A 17,500-nucleotide genomic window follows, 5' to 3' on the forward strand; every position below is an offset into this window, starting at 1 on the left:
GGGTGGGGGTGGGGGTGGGGGTGGGGGGGGGGGGGGGTGCTGTCTCTGAGACCCTCACAAAGTACTCTCATACAGAAGAAGATATTCTATAGCTACTGTCAATGTTTCACTTGGTCTAAATTGCCGGAAACATTATTTTACAAGTTACTCAAACTTCATGATATTGTCGTTTCAAATGTTTATAATTCTGTCTTGTTGTAATAGCCAAGATTAGGTCCTGCAAATACATTCCTCTGGGATTTTCAGGTATACGTTGAATACAACTCCCTGAACACAGTATGGCTCTCTGAGTCTTCAAAGAAATCATAAATCATCACTCTCCTGCCACTATATATAAAACTACAGAGGAAAAACTTTTCAGCTGACTATTGAAAGACACAACATCATGTTTGAAAGGGAAGTATTGGGAAAGGAAATGGAATCAAACAACAACAACAACAACAGCAACAACAACAACAACAACAGCAACCTAAAATTAAGTTTAAATGACACGTAAAATGTTGAAATGAGGCCCTTTAAAAGCACCATGTGTAGTATTTGACACTTCAATATATCATTGTCAAATTAATTGTGATACCAGCTTGGTATAATTACAGTAAACAATTCCATGCTAGAGATGATTTGTAGCATCTGTCTCACACCAGTTGTTAGTGCAAGTTAAAGGTCCCATATGGCGTCAAACAGCTAAGATTCCCCTTGCCTCTTTTTTAATAAATATTTTATTTTTCAATTTTCAGAACTTAGAAAACAAAAACAGGCTCAGACTAAACTAAACAAAACATTACATATATCATCGACATTCCAACGTTACAGCGCTGTGCTACCAGCCACGTCAAGTGCTTATGTGCTTGTAAGAGATGTGCGAGGGGTCCATGAAAAGTCAGCTGTGCAAGTTACTTGTCGTTTTCAACCTCGTCCAAGTAGGCCAGAAACGGGTCCCAGATAGCTGAGAACTTCCCAAGCGAATCGGTCCTCAGGAACCGGAGTCTCTCCATACGTATGACCGAAACCACGTCCGTCAGCCACAGCTTAAAAGAAGGTGGAGAGGAGGACTTCCACTCCTTCAGAATGAGTGTCTTGGCAACAGTCATGCCCTGTGTCAGAGACTGTTGCACAGCCGTAGGGAGGAGCAGAGAGGACTCCTAGCAGCCGAAGATGCCGAGCTCCGCCTCCGGCTGAAGGGCTATCCCATAGGCCTAAGAGTACCAATCACCCCTTGCCTCTTTGACTGTAAAGAAGTTGGATGGTCTAAACATGGTGAAAGTATCAAAAACACAGGGTCCCCAACTAAATCCACACAATCCTTTCGTAATGTTGTGGCATCACAAAGATACAGTATATGCTCATTATTATTTTTGTAAGTATTTTATTCAAAGCGTCAATCAGCATGGTAATGGTAATTTATGATGTTAAAATGCTACACATTGCATCTTCAGGTAGAGTGAGGCAAGACTAAAGCAAGGAGCAGAGACTGAAGCGCTCTCTGGATCTTCTGTGACTTCACCCCCGCGTAAATCCGCAGCTACAAACTCCACGGGCTCAGCCTCGTTGGATCGGGAACCTCTCGTGTGTTTGGGCAGCGGTCCTAGAGACCGGGCCACGGAGCCTCCGTCATCATGGGAGGCGGTTGTGAGCTGGCTGGGCGACAGGCAACTGAAGCCACGGCCATTGGCCAGACTCCTGCAGGCACGGCCCCGAGCTGCCAGAAGATGCAGCACAGAGCGCCAGAGGCCGGGAAGCAAACAGAACGCCAGCGTTTAGCAGATATTTGACAGACGTGTCTATTCAATCTCGGCAAACTCTGTTTCTATGAAAGTTGCGATGGTAATGCTCAAGGTCGCTTTAGAAATGAGGGTTCTAGAGTGTACCGTAACTACGTGCGCAATGGCATCTTATTTATCAAGTGTTTTGCAGTGAGCGTGCTCGGAACATGGGCCTTTATTGCACCATCTTGCGAAACCACGGATTGATACGACAACAAGGAGGTCATTATTTGATGAGGTCACCGCAGATGAATTTACTCATTGACAAGGCTTTGTGGAATAGAAACGCTTTCTTTGAGCAGCTCGTTGGGTGTGCAGAGTTCATGGACAGGATCCAGGATGGACTAAGCGTTTCAGTAAAGGCAGTTAAGATTCAGACCCATAAAGTTAACAATCGGTTGATATCCGTGTATGATGCTCGGATAGCATATCACCCCTTTGTAATGTCTATCTTCTCGATGCAACTTTGCCTAGCAACAGCACACAGGGTTGTTGGATGTGCTGTTGGTGGATTGCCAGCAGTTATCTGAGACCCCGTCCAAAACCACTGCTCAACTGTACCTCAATTAGTTTCAGTGGAAAACGGGGAAACGTTGAAACACAAGAAGTATTTCCCCATGGGGACAATAAAGGATAACTTTAATAACTTACTTAACTTAAGATGTAATCATGAACGGAGTTAATGTAGAATACATTAGAAGCAATAGAGAAAATTAATTTGTCCAGCAGGTTTCAAGATCAGTCAGTCCTGCAGCGGATGACTCACTACTTTCCCCTATTCAAATTCAGTCCAGGAGGCGTATACCATGAATTGCTGCCAGATTCAAGTCACGAGATTAAGCTTCAAGAGGAATTTTGATGGATTAGGTTAATTCCATGCATGATCGATGAAAGGGGGCATTTAACCTGCCACAGAATCAACGTATGAGGTGAGCGGAGAGAGCTCTCCGTAGCCGAGGGTGGTGCAGGAATGTTTCCGCTCGCTGCGCTTTCTTAAATTAGGCTGATTTCGCTGGGGGGGGGGGGGGGGCGGCGTGTTGTGCACGGTTCCGGTGCTCCGCCGGAGCCGTTGCTGATGATGTTAACATCTTCTGCTTGTAAGCCCGTTCTGGCTTTTCTTTTGGATATTTTTTTGCCTTTGAGATCCAGCTGGTCTAGGCGGCTCCTGTTCCAAGGTAGCATCTGGACGCACGGTCCCGAGCATGGATAGTGCTCTCGCCAGTACGCGCGCTGCAATCGAATATGGTCACTGACACTGCTATTACTCATTATTGACGGAGTAATCCGATTGTTGTGCTTTATCATTAACATAATGTTTTATCGCTGTAGCGGTGCCCAGGTGTGATCCCTGTCGGCACCGCTGATGGCCTGGATGCCTGTTTCCAATGAGCGTGTGTGTGTGGGGGTGCGTGTGTGTGTGGGGGGGGGGGTGCGTTTGTGTAGTTGTGTGTGTGTGCTTCTCCTCAATGAAGACTATAATGTTCTACTGAGCAAATATGTTTAGTCTATTATAGTGAGGTATTACTTGGCCTAATGTAATGTGATGTGCAGCACAATCCCTTCTCTCTTCCCCCACACACACAATTATCCTCCCACCTCCACACACCTATCCGAAAACATCCTCCCGTGGCTCTGGGCCATGCATTTGATGTGTTTGTTAGTGGGTTGTTGGAGCACACATTTTGGCTTTCTCATCACATCCATCCAGCATAATGATTTCATACTGTAATATATTGCTATAAAAACACAAAGGTGTTTCAGTGCAATTTGTGGGTTTGTGACAAAAAGAATGACCTGAAATTGCGTCTGTGCTTATTTGCGGCTTAGACAAAAAGGGGGTCATTTAAGTTCTACCTAAACAGATGCTCAGTATCGCACACCAAAAATAATCCTCAGCGAACAGGCCTAGGCTAACTATTAATATGCTGTATACTTGAAGTTTATGGGGCTTTCATCTATGGGTAGGTAATATAGATCCCCTCAAGGTCTTGCTTAATAGACCCGGCGCATGAGAATATGAGAGTTTTGATGATTCTACTGAAAAACACAGAGGGTCTCCTATATTCAAATGACTGGTTCCAAAATGCAACATAATACATCTGGAATTTCCTCTCAGTCCTATTTGACTCTTTTGGATCCCACTGGCAAATGATAACTAAGGCAATTATCCAGCAAAAATGATGATACACAGCTAATAATCAGAAACAAAGAAAACGACACATGAAAGCTAAATATATCAACAAAAGTTTTACACCTTCCATTATATGTTGGCCTTCAAAGCGAAATAGAAACATTGTGGGTATGTCAGCGAAATGAAAAGTTTGCTTTGAGTCCAGGGAAGGAAGAGTATATAGAGCAACCAAATATACCAAGAATAATTAAACGTGCAAATTTGACCAGGTTGACAGCTAAAGAGAACTAAATCAAACACATTTTAATATCATTCCATTCCGACAAATTAGAGAAGCTAATCTTCTCCAAGCCCACAGGATCTCCTGCAAACACGTGGGCTAATACATGCAACGTGCACTCCAGATATCTCAGAGATAACCCTGAGACACTCTGAGTGCATGCTGTAATTGGATCTGCATGGTGTGTGGATGCTATTAAAAAGAGAGCAGCACTTCAGTCAAATAGTTATTTAACAATCCAGATGGACATTCCTAGTTCTGGTGCCTTGGTAACAGCAGTGGCTCCTCAGTGTGAGATGAAGTCCAACTGGAAGCAAATTAATTTTGAAAGGGTTTAGTTTCCAACTAGTCTCTCAAGCCAGTCTATTCCTCCCACAATCTTTGAATGCTGCAGAGACAGTCTGTATTTATTTATTCTTATTATTTTTTTGGACAGAGGAGGTTCCAAAGAAAACAATGCTGGAGACCGGAAGGAAGTTTGATGGCATTCAGCCAATCACAAGTGGGGAAATGAGCGGATACCCGCCTTCGATGGTATTCGACCAATCACAAGTGGGGAAATGAGCGGAAATCCTGCCTTATTTTGAATGGATATCCTGCCTTTTTTATTTTTTTAACCAACTTTGAGACCCCCGAAGTAGGCTTACAGAGGGGTAGGGTGGAACATTTGTAGATTTGTAAATTACGGGAGCCTACGTCTTGAGGGACTAGTGTGCGACTGGATTATCTGATAAGACTATTTAGGTATGATTTATGTAGAAGTCCAACAGGACTATAACAAGACCGATGAAAAATGAAAATGAATCAGACCAACAACAAAAAAAGGAAAATATTGATTCTTTCCTGTAGCTCTGCCAGTATTACACCAAGCTACACAGAGGTAGGCTACGAAATATGCCTGCATATATATGCCTGCAATTATTTCCAGGTATGTGAAGGCTTTGACTCACAGGAGAACTGAACTGCCAGTACCACCAAGTGCCACCAGCAAGTCGAGTCTGCACTATGCACAAATGTGACCAGCTGGACAGCTAAAGACAGCTAAATCAAGACACATTTTAATGCTATTCTGTGAATGTTTTCCACCACAATGTGGAGGACGCCATCCAGATTTAGCACAGCTTTCTCACCCACACCTCTCCTTCTTCTGCCCTTTCTCTCTCTCTCTCTCTCTCTCTCTCTCTCTCTCTCTCTCTCTCTCTCTCTCTCTCTCTCTCTCTCTGTCCATCCCTCTTCTCTCTTTCACTGATCGTCAACAGCGATTCAAAGGCTGAAAACAATTGACCGAAAATAACCTGTGCCAGTTGAATGTTGGATGACTGACAGGGGGGAAGCAAAAAGCAACGCATCCCTATGTGGTCATTTGCATTCAGACAATTGCTTGTGCACCGGCACAAAAAGACACCTTCTCATATTCATACCTGGAGTCTTGCCACCCCCTCACACACACACACACACACACACACACAAATATACAGTCCACTTGGTGTTTGTGCCGTTTGTGCCCCTGCCTGTCCACGGTATTATTTGGAGGGCGGCAAGCAGGAGGAGACTTCAAATGATAAATGCCATGCCAAGATGAGTGGACGGCGAGAGGAGAGGAAAGGAGGGATGAGGAAAAGGGAGAGCAGATATGAGAGGGGCCCGAGAGGAAGAGAGAAGATGACAGGGCCTGAGGGAGCAAACATCAGCTCCTGTCTGGCTCCCTGACAGCGAGGAGCAGACAGGTGGAGAGAGGAGGAGGGAGGTGCGGCATCCTTCCAGCCGAGAGAAGGGCATCTGTCCGTCTCCGTCCGCCTCGGGGCGTGCGGCGGCTGTCCGAGCCCGCCTCGAGTGTCGGCGTGCGATTAGACATCCTACCTGGCCCACGTCTCGCCACTAGAAGATCTGGAATACATCATGCATCTGTCCGGCCGTCTGCTATCCTCACGCTATCTGTCACTCTGCCTGTCTGTCCTCCTCGTGTCTGCCTCTCCATGAAGCCGGGGGGGGGGGGGGGTGCGGAGAAAAAACGGTCTTATCTATTCCTACACCTCAGTAGCCAGAATAAAATATTGGCATTTTATGTTTCTGACTGCAAACCACCGATATGTTCCATGTTAACGTTTCTCTGGGTAGTGTAGAAGTAAAAGCACTTGCCTGTCACCACGGAGACCCGGGTTCAATTGGGGCGGCTGTGGGTCAGGAGGTAGAGCGGGTCGTCCACTAATCAGAAGGTCGGTGGTTCGATCCCCCGCTCCTCCAGTCCACATGTCGAAGTGTCCTTGGGCAAGACACTGAACCCCGAATTGCTCCCGATGGCTGTGCCAGCACCCTGCATGGAATGTAGGCACATTGTAAAGCGCTTTGGATAAAAGCGCTATATAAATGCAGTCCATTTACCATTCAATTCCCGGTAGCGGTACTTCCGGCTTGGTCAGACATTCCTACAGACAGTTTGAAAGTCAGTGGGGTATGTGTCCTGGCCGCTGCAGTACAGTGCCTCCCCTGGTCGGTTGGGGCGCCTGTTCAGGGGGGAGGGGAACTGGGGGGAATAGCACCATCCTCTCACACGCTATGTCCTGCCGGTGAAACACATGTATCGGAGGAAGCGTGTGCTCTATGGCTCACCCCAGATCGCCAGAGGGGGCGGAGCAACGACCGGGACAGCAGCAGCAGGGGGAATTGGCCAAGTACAATTGGGGAGAAAATGGGAGAGAGAAGGAAAAAAAACTTCGTCAAAAAAATAAATATGAATGTTTCGGAACCAAAAATATATATGTCCTCCAACGTAAATTTGAAAATGACGGTTCATTTGAAAACGTCACATGCGTTTCCAACATTAATTTGAAAACGTTATGCAGCTACAACAACTTGGTTACGGTTAGGCTTATGGTTTGGTTTAGGGCTAATAAGATCATGTTAAATGTGACTTACGGTTTAAATGTAGACTTTGAACACGCTGGGATGTCTTCAGTGTCAAAGGAAAATGTTTACGCCCTCTGCCACCCCGCCAACAATAGCAGACTGTCCTTATTTAAACGACTGCTACAGATTAGATTATTTGTTCATTTAGACGGGACAGTGCAAAATTAATGGACACAAAGAACATAATCAGAGTACCATGACCAGGCCATGACACACACGTATCTATCTACACATGTTGATATGCAATGAATTCATTTTTGGTTCACAAATGAGATTCAACGTGGTTTGTAGAAATGTCTATGCCAACATTTTATTCTGCCGACTGGGCTGACTCCTATCGAGCCCGCTCCATCTTCCCTGTCTCTCTGACCAGCTGTCTGTCTCAATGCAAACCCTCTCTGCATTGCCTCAGTCAACGCATCATCACTGTCTGTCTGTCTGCACTGTGCATATGCCAGCATCCGTCTTGCGCTCCGCTCCCCAAGGAGCCTGTACTGGTATGACAGGAAGATACAGTATACTGGGAGTGTGTGTGTGTGTGTGTCACACACACAAGCACGCACGCACGCACGCACACGCACACACACACACACACACACACACACACACACACACACACACACACACACATACACACACACACACACACACACACACACACACACACACACACACACACACACACACACACACATTATATATATGTACTGGCATAAATAATGTGTCTGGAAGTGGAAGCGGGAAAAGGGTTGAGAGCAGTGGATAAGTCTGAGATAAGCTGGTGTGAGTGTGTGAGTGAGTGAGTGAGTGAGTGAGTGAGTGAGTGTGTGTGTGTGTGTGTGTGTGTGTGTGTGTGTGTGTGTGTGTGTGTGTGTGTGTGTGTGTGTGTGTGTGTGTGTGTGTGTGTGAGTGTTTCAATATGAGTGAATGTGAGTGTGTTTGAGTTTCATGGTTGGTTGTTCCTGGAGATCCCTGGGGGGGGGGGGGGGGGGGGGGTAGGAGTGACTGCCTGTCTGGGGGCTAAAGAGTAGCTTAGCGCTGGACTGTGTGTGGATTTACACAGAAACAGGGCGAACCAACACCAGCTAGTAGCTACATCTAATGAACAATAAATAAATAAATGTCCGTTTGCGCAGCAGCAGCAGCAGCAGCAGTTTGTTCTGAATAAATAGAAGAGGAAGAACTAGGTAGTTAGCAGGAGCAGCAACAGCCACCGTGGCTGAACAGTATAGGGATGGAGAGTTGATGCCAAAAGAGCTGATTCTTGATTCCATCACGTCGATTCTGAGAATCGATTCTACTAATAAACAGAATCTGTGAAACCGTTTCATTTAAATTAATTTGTACTTGATTCATTCAGATTCATATATAGGCTACTAATCTGTGTTCGACTGCCTTGGTCTGATCCATTTCGCAAGTGGGGAGAGTGAAGAGAGTATTGTGTATTGATTTATGTTGATTCCATCAATTTCATTACAAGGCAGCGATGGGGACTCTAGTTTACGACTTGGACTCGAGTCGCACTTAAAGTCGAGCTGAACCCAAAAATGACTTATTTTCTTTTAGTTCAAATACCTGGGTATGCAGTGCACCTATTTAATAATGTATGCAAAAAAAATACAAAAATCTAATTTCTTTAGTTTTTCACACTTTTTCAAATCAAACGTTCATTTTTCAAGATTTCATTGATAACAGTAATCTACAGTTTGCTGACGTCACCTAGTACTATCAAATTTCTACCCCATTTCAACCAATCATATCACAACATGGCAGCTGTCAATCAAATCTTCATTTCAGGATAATTTTCTCTTCCAAAAGAAAGAGAAAATGGCGCCTATAGTGCCTGTCATCTGGCAGAATTCCTATCCCATAAACTAACTACTAACTTGGCCAATTGTATGAAACATGAACAAAAAACAAAAACGGTAATGTCTAAGAATGCAAAGAAATGTAACTGGCTCGTTAAAACGCGCATTCCAGGAATATCGTATTTACAGCAGCGATAAAGGCGCGCACTTGAGAGCCTGCTGGTTGTCAGGGGTCGCACCTCGAAGATTCCAGGCCGACGGGCTGCACTCTCCGCTCGGCAACACGAAGGCAGCTGGCTGCCTGCGGCTCGCTGAGCTCCACTCAGCCACTAACCTCGCGTCACCAGGCTCTTCCCGAGGAGAGCGCCACAACACGCTGAATCCCACTCGATTTGGAGGCAGAACACGCCAGGATTGGCCAAAGCCCAATCCAGGCCGCAGTATTGTCAAATAAAATCATCGACATATTACTATGACCCGCCTCTCAACCTGTGATCTCAGACAAGTTATGTTTTCAGTCTGAAACGGACTGCGACGCATGTGACGAACGGGTTCAGTTCCACTTTAAGTTGAACACACAATGACTTGAGACTTGTCCTCAAAAGACTTGAGACTCGACTCGGATTCAAGATTTGGGACTCATTTGTTTTTGATGCATAACATTAAGGAAATGTCTGGCCGCTTGAATGTCATTCCCTCCCTTATATCGTCATGCGTAACCTTAGACAACTGCTGCACGTGCCCACAGATGACTGAAAGCTGCAGCAACACCATGGCACGCACACCTACTGCTGCTGTGCCATTTGTCAAAACCTTTGGCTTTAACTTCACGCAAGGCCCACACTAAAGAATTGCTAAATACAGGTATCAAAATAAAGGATGCTGGATTGACCACATTAAACTTTATCAGGCACCTGTAAACGCACCTGGACAAGTCAGTCACTTGGTAATGTGAAAGTTAACGTATACAAATTGTCGGGTAACTCATCATCCACGTTCGGCCATCACCATTCTGCTGGCTAGCATTAAACCGAAAGAAAAACCACGTTAATTATTAACGTTGGTTACAGGCAGCTTACGGTTTATTGTTAAACACGTAACATTATAACATCATTTGTAATGGCACAGGCGAGGCCGGTATCGAACCCGGGTCTGTCATTGCAAAGGGCAACAGTGCAAGGACTAATGTAGGGACTAATGTGCGCACGCCGCACTTTATACATCGAGACCGGGTTGCTACAATATCATTACACTGGTTTGAGAGGCGAGAGGGATGTGTTAATTTACAGATTATAAACTGTCATGGAGACCCATTGTAATTAATATCCTACTGTTGTCCTCTAACTAATAGGCTATTACAGTTATCATTGAATGCCCGATAATGTTAGCAATATTTTCCTCAATGGTCTATCTATACTGTAGCTCAGTGGTGTAGTCTAGTTTATTGTAATGGGTATACCGTAAGTTTCAGCTTGGAGTGAGATTTGTTTCTCTGTGTGGGGGGTGGGGGTTGAGAATGAGTGGCCTAGGGGGATCTAGATATTGAGCTCTCTCCCCCTCCCTCCATGTCTCTAGACAAAGCCACTTACCTATGTGACAAAATGATGTCAGAGAAGGGGAGAGAGTGAGACCTCTATTAGAGGTATTTTGTCATTTCAGCACCATGGATAGCGCCCACCACAGAGGGGATGCTGGTGTGTGTGTGTGCTGTGGGAGCAAGATGCTTTTGCAGTTTATTGATTGGATTATTTAGTTATTTGTTTATCTATTTCTTTCTTGTTCTTTCTTTCTTTCTTTCTTTCTTTCTTTCTTTCTTTCTTTCTTTCTTTCTTTCTTTCTTTCTTTCTTTCTTTCTTTCTTTCTTTCTTGTGATGTGAGCTACATAATGATTGATTGGCCCCTCAGATGTGTGTGCGTAAGCGTTTGTCTGCAGATCTCTTCCAGGGGGCAGTGCATCCTACAAGCACTCTAAAGGCCTTGACATGCTTCCACGGCGCACCCCTCGCCGAATGCACCGAGGGGTGCGCCGCGGTCGGCGAGCCCGCCAGCGCAGCCTGCGTGCAGCGCCTCGAAAATGTGACTCGATGCAGCTGACGTGAACAGTGCGAGTATAATATGATATAGATGGGGAGATAACAGGAGAGAGTGAAAGCTATTACCAAGTATATGCACTACATTCTGTCCTTGGGCTAACTTCTAGTCATTGAAATCCTAGTGAAATCACACAATTTACTCATTTTGCTGGGGACTCTCCTGCGACCCCTCATCCAACTGATGTTCGAGTATATAGGACCAGCTGCTGCCGGCAAGGCTCCAAGTGGAGGGCGGACGCAGAAGTATGTTTCAGCCTTAAGATAACACAGTGCTGGCCTGGATTGCGCTAAAACCACCTTCTCAGCTCTCCTTTGTGCAACTGTTTCAGTCCACCATAAGATAGCAGTTCACCGGCAGAGTTTTTGCTGGTCACACCTCCTTTTCAGACGGGCGCAGATGATGGTGGAAAGCTGGTTGTTATCTTGCCGGTGGGAGCGCACAGCCTGAAATTGGCAGTTGCGCGGGTTTGGGCGGCAGCAGAGACAGCCGGGGCAAACCCTAATTTGCACAGGCGGATGATAGTGTTCTGTGTGTTCAGCTCTCAGTATACTTTTGTAACTTCTAACTGAATCTCTATGATTTGAAGTAGTTCCTCTGCTGTGTTTCTGTTTGTACTTTCAGATATCTGCTTTATTTGACCGTTTCCTGATTGCTAGTCTCAGCCATATCGGAGTCGTGTTATGTTAATAAAAAACATTTCCTGCTACAATGCTTCCTATTGGCAAACTAACGGAAGGCTTTTTTATTGTGAAGAACTTATAGGAAATGAAATGTTTATCCACCATTTTTACGACTTTTTGACCACTATAGCCATCGTGATAGCAGGCTGCTTTTCAGTGAGCGAGCCAACACATGTGATCTGTTTCTGTGTACAGTAGGCTACATGTAGCCTGGTTATGAGCTCCGTAGCCAGCTCACTTCGCCTGCCAAACACATGTACAGTATGGCAAAAGCGACTCTCTCCGGGCTACTGCGAAGCACGGCGCAGCAGCCAGGCAGACATGCACCCTGGCTAGAGAGAGAGGGGAAGTGGAGTAGCGTTCAAAGCAACGCCGTACCCGTCAAAGCCGGAGGGACACACACACACCCCCACACACTCATATTCTCACAATGTAAGCGCCCGCTCTATCACACGTTGACTAATAAAGAGAGCAAAACAGGCAACTGCTCTCTCTCTCTCTCTCTCTCTCTCTCTCTCTCTCTCTCTCTCTCTCTCTCTCTCTCCTTCTCAGAGAAGCACACAGAGTCTCTGTGGATAAATCAAGCCTTTCATGCTCTGTCGTCTGGCTGGCCCTGTTCTACTGTGTTTCTATAAGAGAGAAGGAGCAGCCCCTCTCTTTTAGGGTATATTCTAATGGTCACACACAGTACATCTCCCTCTTCCTCATTGCTCTCTCTCTCCTTCTTCTTCTTCTTCTTCTTCTTCTTCAAAGGGCTTCTGGTGGAATCCATCTACACACGTACGCTGTAGGCTGAAGATGGAGGACTTACAGCATGTGTAATGACTGGGGAGAATATTTCATTCATCGGCTAATGAAAGGTGCGCTGTGCGCGTGCACGACGCACGTGTGTGAATGATGACGAGGTATAATTCGTTCCGAAGTGATAAGGGTATGGAGGTAATAGCTTTTTGAAATAGGATGACGGCGATGACGAAGATGGTCTGATTAACATGAATATAATGAAGTTATCACCAGCAGCCTATTATCAGGTGATTGCTTAAAAGTGATGGCAATGATGATGACGATGATGATGATGATGATGACCCCGTAATGAAAAAGAACTGCAAATCCGCAAGTTTTTTTTAGAAGGATACTATAGATAGGCTATATAGGCCAGTGATTCTCAATATGATTTTGTCCAGAATTCCATGACATTATCTGTATTGTATGTAGCAGAGAAACTATAATCAAAACTGTCATTTTTCTACATTCTCTAGTGTGTTACTGTAACTTCTTGCAAATGAGATAATGATGAAGTTTAACTTGACCAGTTGGGGACTCCCTGCATCCCCCTCAAAGACTGCAGTGGTCCCTGCCTGGACCCCCCACGGCCACCTCTGCTATAGGCTACAAAAAAAAACACAGAAAAACTGTTAGTCCCTATAGGAATATTTTAGGTATATTATAATGATGCCGTAAAAAATTACCATTAGTATTATTATTTCACTATGGAGCAATAGCACTAGCAGACACATTATATGTCTCTATTGGAATATTATGAATATTATGGTGACCCCACCGCCCCCCCCCCCCCCCCCCCCCCTCTTTGGGATGCTGCTGATGCTGATGATGGTGATGATTCATGATTGACATAGCCTATAATAACCTCATTGGTGGAGAGAAAGGGCAAGAGAGAGGGAGACAGACCGGACCGAAAACATTACAGCTAGTGAATACGTGATATGAGAGAGAGAGAGAGAGAGAGAGAGAGAGAGAGAGAGAGAGAGAGAGAGAGAGACAGACAGAGAGAGAGAGAGAGAGAGAGAGAGAGAGAGAGAGAGATGATGATGATGAGAGAGTCACGTTATTAGAGAGAGAGGGTGAGAGAGAGAGAGGAGGGGGAGTGAGAGGGTGAGAGCGAGAGAGAGAGAGCGCGATAACAGCGTTTGTCCTACCGCTCACATTGGACTCAATGTTGTGACGGTCAGACGGGCAAAAGCGACGACAGGAGAAAACTTGAGACAATCGCTCCGAGGTCCACATCCAGAGGTAAGTCCATCACAAATTGCGTCTAAAAATGAGAGGATCCGTCATTGCAATGCATGATTATGTTTTTTAACGCTGGGTGTTCGGAATCGGATCCAGTGGGTGAATTTCAGACCCAGTTTCTCCTTGCTTGCTTGTTTGGGAATTGCGTTTCCCTCCGTTTGCCCTCTTTGGCATCGTCGCTTGACATTCAGCCGAGATTATCGTTTCCAATTGAGCATGCCGGTGTGTGTTGGACCGCATGTGATAATCACGCGTCGATTCGCTGGGTTTCATAAATGTTTCAGTGAGATGAAGGCACGGTGCAGCAGTTCAATGCTTCGGGTTCGTGCGTATTTTTGCGAGACCCTGGAGAGTCCAACTGGATTTTCGACATACTAAAAGTATCTTCCTATAACTCACTGTCAATTCTACTGTAAACTAGTTACACTCAATCAATCTTATATGAAGGACAGACAGTAATGTCGTGTAATGAACGTGCGGTGCGGTCTTCCTAATTGGGAAGCTCCTGGACATGGAGGCTATGATGATTGACCCGGGCCGGGCACTGGCACACACCAAAATAACAATTCATGTGGGGGAATTTCAGTCCCATATAAAACGAGCAATTGATTGATTAATTAATTGGTCCAGGCTGTCAAATGTGCGCGTCGTCCGCGTGTGTGTGTGTGTGTGTGTGTGCGCGCGAGCGCGTGTGTGCGTGCGTGGTGCAAAAAAAGGCGCAAATGGCACGGCGCAAAAAAAAAACGTATCGATCGCAACTGCATCCTGATTGCACGTGTCTGGTGTGTGTGTGTGTGTGTGTGTGTGTGCGCGTGTGTGTGTGTGTGCGCGTGTGCGTGCGCGTGCGTGCGTGCGCGCGTGTGTCTGTGGTTGGGGCCGGGGGCGCACATGGCACACCGAGCACCGACACCCTGGGGCAAATATCTTACCTGCTTCGGGCCATATGCGCAGTTTCTAACTGGTTCAGCGCTTCCCTAATGAAGTTGATCTCCTCTGCGTCGCTTCAGAAACCCCCGATTAATTGCGCCCGTTTATTATGAGGCCCTCAGTCGGTGATAATAAGTATTTGGCTGCAATTCCAGAGGTGTCGGTGGTGCGCTTGTGCGTGTGCAAGAGGCCCTATTTTATGGTGTGCACAATCAGAAATATAATATTGTGCACGTGTGTGTGTGTGTGTGTGTGTGTGTGTGTGTGTGTGTGTGTGTGTGTGCGCGCGCGTGCGCGCGTGCGTGTGTGCGTGCGTGCGTGCGGGCTCTTATAGGCTACACGCTCATTGCCCTTGTGGGAAATATATTTGCTTGATTTATGACCTGCCTTCTCAGGTTATATCGATTAATGCAGCCCTCTGTGTATTATATTTTTGTATGAGCAAGAAAAGTGGGTCTGCTATATATATATAATATTTGATTTTAGAGTAGCCTACACCACCTGCTGTTGATACAGTCATTTCTGCAGCTGGGTCAATTCTCGGTGGAAAGATATGTGCACATAGCCTCTTGTTGGGCACATACATCAGAACCAGCGACACTTGAATGGCTGACAGACTTACTCTCTTTCTCTCTCTGACACACACAAACACACACACACACACACACACACACACACTTAGGTCTTAAGCAAGTCCGCTGTGATTGGTGTGAGACAGCATGGTTATGTATGGGTTCATGTATTATACATCAGCGTGATTTTGTTGCACTGGAGTACATTTGGTAAATCAGTGCTGTGTGTGTGTGTGTGTGTGTGTGTGTGTGTGTGTGTGTGTGTGTATGTGTGTGTGTGTGTGTGTGTGTGTGTGTGTGTGTGTGTGTGTGTGTGTGTGTGTGTGTGGACGTCATGCCTCTATATGTGTTTATGTGTCTGTTATGTTGTGTGTGTGTGTGTGTGTGTGTGTGTGTGTGTGTGTGTGTGTGTATCTCTGCCGCTGTATCTTTGATAGCGTGAGCACTTTCCTGCGACCAGCTGCCTTGGCATGGGAAGCTTTTGGAGAAAATGGGCCAGGGGAGATTGGACGCACGTTCTCCCCTCTGCTAATTCGGTTAAGAGAGAGCACCGCAATCTGCGTGTCGGCATTCAATTAGTAATTGTTTACACACCAAACAGCTCTTGTATTTACCCAGATGGGGACCAAAGAATGGAGGGAGCAGATGAGAGAGAGAGAGAGAGAGAGAGAGAGAGAGTAGGGAGGTAAAGAGAAATCACAGTAAAGAGAGGAGGGAGAGGTAGGTAAGAGATGAAGGGTGGACAGAGGTAGGGGTGGGACAGAACATGAGGAGAGATTAGGAGAGCCCCTGGAGAAAGGAGAGGAGAGGGAGAGAGAGAAAAGGGGTGATGGAGAGAGAGAGAGTGGGGGGGGGGGGGGGAGGTGTAGTGGGGTAGGCCAGCTGCCTGGAAACAGACAAGGCACACTGACTCACTGACTTATGCCGGCGATAAAAGTGCCCGCGGATTGGAAGGCTGAAAGAGAGGTGCTTGAGTTGTGACAAGAGAGGGACACACCGTCTCCCATTACCGGACATTACTGCATATTATAGCAGACAGTCGGAAAAAGGGAAGATAGATAGAGAGAGAGAGAGAGAGAGAGAGAGAGAGAGAGAGTTTGTGGGACACAGAGGGGGAGAGAGAGAGTTTGTGGGACACAGAGGGAGAGAGAGAGAGAGAGAGAGAGAAAGATGACAACAACAGGCTCACAGAGAAAAAAGTGCCAAGGACATAAAAAGGTGGATGCGAGTGAGAGAAAAGAGACAAGAGAGGGGAGGGGAGGGGTGGAGGAGGCGCTGGGGGAATAGAAATTTAAATGCAGGCTCTTGAATGGAGATATTCTTCAACAGTTCTTCCCAACAAAACTTATGTAACCTTGTTAGTCGGCACGCCCGCCCGGAGTGCTGCGTAATGTATTTGCCGCGGAGATATAGATGACTTGCCTGTCTTCCCCCCCTGTAAGGACTCCCATCACACCTGAGGTGACACGTACCCCCGACGACGCCTTGAGGGGCTTCTGAAGGAGCGCGTCACCTCCTCTGAGCTTCTGCAGGAGGGAAATGATGGCTTCAGATGCACAGGAACCCCCTTTGGGAGACGCACGCAGGGAACGCCATAAACGATCAATCAGCCTTGATTTCCTTTTTTGATTCGCGTTCTCGTTAGGAGGGGAATCAAAGACCCCCCCCAGACGAGACCCCCCCTCCCCAGATGAGCACCCGCGGGGGCTTTTCCTATTCCGACGGAGCGACGGACGTGTACCATTCATTAGATGACAATTCAGTGAAATGAATGAGACAATATGGGCCTCCCAGGGATCTTCATGGAGAAAGAGGGAGTGGGTGAGGGGGGGTTCTGAGCTTCTCAGCGCTCCAGACATGAACATTCCCTTGAGCCCTTTTTGCGACAAAATAATACGTAATGGCAGAATTCCCTTCTTTCCGATTGTATCGAGAAACAACAACAAGGAGCTTCCAGGATTTAAGTCTCCTCAGATCCTCCTCGCTGCTCCCTCTGCTTGCTCTTCAGGCGAGGGAGGAAGAAGAAGAAGAAAAAATGGAGGCTACCTTTTCTAGCGTTGCTCTTCTGACGGGGTGAGTGAAGAGCTTTTGACTATGCGTCTGCAGCGACTCCGCCAGGGAGTGATCCTCATCCCCAATCACGATACGTCCGGTAATGGGTGTGTGTGTGTGTGTGTGTGTGTGTGTGTGTGGCCGTGGGGGAAAACGGGAGGATTTCCCCCACGCTGACCCATTGACCACGCGTCTATGACGAGACACCGCCTCAATGTATGCCTCCTTGGGGGAAGTGACTGAATAGCGATTTTT

Source organism: Poromitra crassiceps, assembly GCF_964638095.1.
Source record: "Poromitra crassiceps genome assembly, chromosome: 23".
NCBI classification, from domain to species: domain Eukaryota; kingdom Metazoa; phylum Chordata; class Actinopteri; order Beryciformes; family Melamphaidae; genus Poromitra; species Poromitra crassiceps.